Here is a 4,128-nt window from a genome sequence, read left to right as displayed (position 1 = left end):
GCTGGCCCAGAGCCTGCTTGGGATTCTCTCTCTCTCTTGCTCTCTGCCCCTCCACCACTCACGCTTTCTCCAATCAATCAACATAAAAAAAAAAAAAAGACTTATAATGTACAGACATATAGGGATACTCCATTACTATTACTAATTACCATTACTAATGATATTGTTATTAATACTTTCACTACATTAACACTTTGGTTCATCACGCAATTCTATTTTTTCCATCCTTCTACGCATCTATCATCAGTCTTTTTTTGCCAGCTACCGCTTCACCCAGTGTTGCTCAACAGCAAACACATGCCGAGTGAAGAAACCACCAACCGGTACGTGCTGTGTCATTCCACTTACACAACATTATGGAAAGCGAGGCCAGACACTTGGTTCTGGGGCCTGCTGAAAGCAGAAGCTGTACGATAGTCGTATTACTAACCTAGCCTCCCATCCCATTCTTTTCTTGTTTCCCTAAGCCCTGTGCATGACTCATCATTAACTGTGCCCTTTCCACTTTATCCCTTGTTTGCACACTGATTATAAGAATCTGACGGAAAACAGATAACATTTTTCTTAAAACTATCTGATGTACCAGGCAGATCCCAGATGGCGCCTCACTGTCCAGAAGAATGCATACCTTCAGTGGTTTCAAGACTACCCTCAACTTTCAAGAAGCCCATAAACTTCCCTTCACATACTCGCATTCCTAACTGATCACATATAAACTGTCCCTAGATTCAACAAGGCAAGGCAACTTTGGGAATGACCCCCTGCCTCCTCATTGGGCTGCCCTTCTGATAATAAAGCTTTCTGTGCTTTAAGAACTATGTCAATCATTGGCTTACCACGCATCAGGTGCCTCAACAAAAGGACAAATCTCTATAGGGACAGAAAGAGGACGGGGCGCCTGGGGGGCTCAGTTGGTTGAGTGTCCAACTTTGGCTCAGGTCATGATCTCACGGTTCCTGGGTTCAAGCCCCACGTCGGGCTCTGTGCGGACAGCTTGGAGCCTGGAGCCTGCTTCAGATTCTGTGTCTCCCTCTCTCTCTGCCTCTCCACCACTCACGCTCTGTCTGTCTCTCTCAAAAATAAAAGGAAAGAAAGAGAGAGAGAGAGAGAGAGAGAGAAAGAAAGAGGAAGGGAGGGAGGGAGGGAGGGAGGGGATCAGAGGTGCTTGGGACTGGGGTATGACAGCCTGGTTGGAAAGGAGCACATGGCAACATCTCTGGTGATGGAGAGGTTCCACGTCTCGAATACGGTCATGGTTACAAGAGTGCTCACATTTGCCTAATTTTGTCAAAATGTACATCTAAAGTGGCTGCATTTTATGTAAGTTATACCTCAAAGAGTTTTTCTTTTTTTTTTTTCACGTTCATTTATTTTTGAGACAGAGAGAGACAGAGCATGAATGGGGGAGGATCAGAGAGAGGGAGACACAGAATCCGAAACAGGCTCCAGGCTCTGAGCCGTCAGCACAGAGCCCGACGTGGGGCTCGAACTCACGGACCGTGAGATCATGACCTGAGCCGAAGTCGGACGCTCAACCAACCGAGCCACCCAGGCGCCCCAAGAGTTGATTTTTAAAAAGAAGTAAATGCTGCTCTGGACTCAATACCTCTTCATCATGTGACTCCTCTCTTCCTCTCGCCTGCACACCACCCACCAAGTCACACCTTCGCTTTGTGTCTACAGTCCCGGAGCACTGTCTCGACAACATCAACACCCTCTTCGTTCTCTCTAGGCGCCTGCCTTGCTGCTCTCTCCTGTGCTGAACAAGACAGAAACTTCCGAAAACAGTACATTCATTTATTCATTCATTAAGCTGGTCAGGCAGCAAGTATTTATTGTGTCTGTCAGCTCCGAGCCCTGTATTAAGAGAAGCTGGGAGTACAAATGACAAAGTCCACCCTGTACTTTAGAAGAGGTAAAGAGACACAGAGTGAAATCAGCACAGTACTGCTATCAGTAACCGGTTGTGCCAAGTTCTGGAGCACAGTACGCCCACGCAACAGGGACCCGCGTCTTCTCCACTGTCAGGAAAGGCTACCAAGAGATGATACCTGAGGTAGGTCTCCAAAGACACAGTGCAGATGGAGGAACGAGGGAGCATCCGAAAGGGCATCAGACAGACGATAAATTAATGACGAGATGGGAAAATGGATGAAACAGCATGGCAGTTAGGGGGAGCACAGCAGTTCAGTAAACCTGGAATGCAGGGAGCAGGGCAGAGGCTCCTTGCAGGCAGAGAAGGGAGAGAGCGGGGGAGGAGGGGCAGGCAAAACCAGTCCATCAAGCAGGAGCTTAGGCTGGAGGAAAAAAAATGTATTAAGGTACAGATATTTACACAAACACCCTATACACACATACGTGTGACTTCGTTCACAGGTGCTGTCTCTGATAGTACCAACTTCCATTACCCAATTCTTTTTATAGACATTATGGTAATAAACAGTACAATTTTAGTACTTTAAAACCAGCCATTCACACACTTGAACATGTTTATCTGCCAACCTGACAACTCCACTTACTCCTGAAGGGACAAAAATGGAGAAGGATAAAGTGACCAAAGAATTTTTGGGTTCATCCAGAATACCAACTCTTCCCTGGGGGGGGTGGGGGGGAGGGGGGGAATCAGAATTGCCAAGGAGAGTTACACAAGATTTGTAAAGGCAGTGGTTTGATAATACATGGGTATAATTACAAAAAGATTAAAAAATTACAATTTAAAACCCTAATGTATGCTCATGATCGAAAAATATCAGAAAATATACAGTGTTCTTCATTTCCACGTAAGACGTTATTTTTCTCAGCCAAGTCGCTTTTAAGGAACATTAATGAAAATCACATTCTATCATAGTACACACGAAACACGAAATGCCCACAAATGGATGAGGAGGAATGCTGCCTATTTTCCTTTCTTTAAACACAGACAGTTGACAACAGTCAGGCAGTATGTCCGGGCCACGGGACTCGGGCGCGCCGTCTTACTCCCTATTCTCTGCAGTCCTGGGAAGGCTCGGTCCCCCCGCGGGGACACGGACAAAGCGGCGCAAGAGAGGGGCGCGGAGGCAGGCCCGAGCGCTCGCAGCCGGGGTGGGGGGAGGACAGAGCGGCCACCACCGGACGGCGGGGCTCTCCCTCCCGAGGACACCGAGGGGCACCGCGCCGCCCGGGAAGGGGGTCGTGGCTAGCGACTGGAGGTGCCACGTTCACGGGGGCGGGGAGGGGACGAGGGGAAGGTGACAGGAGAGGAAGGGAGCTGGACGGACGGGACGGGAGGCACCTTCTCGCGATGTCATAGGGCGGGGACGCGGATGGGGGCCGGGGGCTTCCCGTCGCCTCCCGATGGAGTCACAGGCCTGCGCGCACCCTGAGCGCACAGCGCGTCACCCTAAGGCTCGCCGACTGGAACCCGGGCCCAAGTCGAAGCCGGGGCCGGCTCTCGACGCGCGCTCCTGCCCCGCGGCGGCCACGCGCAACAGGCACCAATAAACACCTGCGGAACGGGGACCTGCGGACTAGACGGGCGACAAACGCTGAAGGACAAAGAGCCAGCCTCCCCCTCAGCCCGCCAGACTTCCAGAGTCTTGGCCTCCAAACCGCGCCTGCGCAGGGGCTGCCGCCACAGTACGCCTGTGCCGGCCTGAGCTACACTCCGCGCCTGCGCAAGTCCAGCTGCAAGCGGCGTCTGCGCAGCGCTGTCTTCAACGCGTTTTCTCCTCAGGCACATTCAAGTTTCTCGCTGAGCAGCTACACGTCGTCCGCTCAGTTCGGAGGCACACACAATATCTGGGTTTTCTTTAGCTCGCTCGACCACTATCTTGACCCGATCTTCCCCCACCCACCCCCCGTGTCTCCGCTCGAGAGCGCAGGAGCCGCCTCCCCGTTTCCTAACGTCCTGCAGCCCTGTTGTGCCGCGCTGCGCGTGCGCGGAGCCCCTCACACCCCCCCCCCCCCCCCCGCCCCCCCTTCAGCCGTTTGGGGTGGCGGTGTCGTAAGGCAGTCCGTTCTGCACGTGCGCAGAGCCTCTCCTTCCTCCCTCAGCCGTCTCTACAAGAGTGTCGTGCGGCGCCCTGCGATAGGCTCTACGCGTGCGCTGAGCCACCCCACGCAGACGGCTCCTGTGGTGGAGTCATG

General features: G+C 52.3%; 1 long non-coding RNA gene across 1 annotated transcript; it reads right to left on the bottom strand.

Annotated features, from left to right (window-relative positions):
• Positions 1-1,776: 1,776 nt before the first annotated feature.
• LOC128774727 (uncharacterized) lies at positions 1,777-3,897 on the bottom strand. Its single transcript, XR_008419151.1, has 2 exons — positions 3,488-3,897; positions 1,777-2,225 (listed from the first exon to the last, which is right to left on the bottom strand). It is a non-coding gene; the product is annotated as an uncharacterized LOC128774727 (long non-coding RNA).
• Between the last annotated feature and the right edge of the window lie 231 nt (positions 3,898-4,128).

This window comes from Panthera pardus, unplaced genomic scaffold (genome assembly GCF_024362965.1).
Source record: "Panthera pardus isolate Hobbes unplaced genomic scaffold, ASM2436296v1 HiC_scaffold_4, whole genome shotgun sequence".
NCBI classification, from domain to species: domain Eukaryota; kingdom Metazoa; phylum Chordata; class Mammalia; order Carnivora; family Felidae; genus Panthera; species Panthera pardus.
This window is presented reverse-complemented; position numbering and strand designations above follow the sequence as displayed.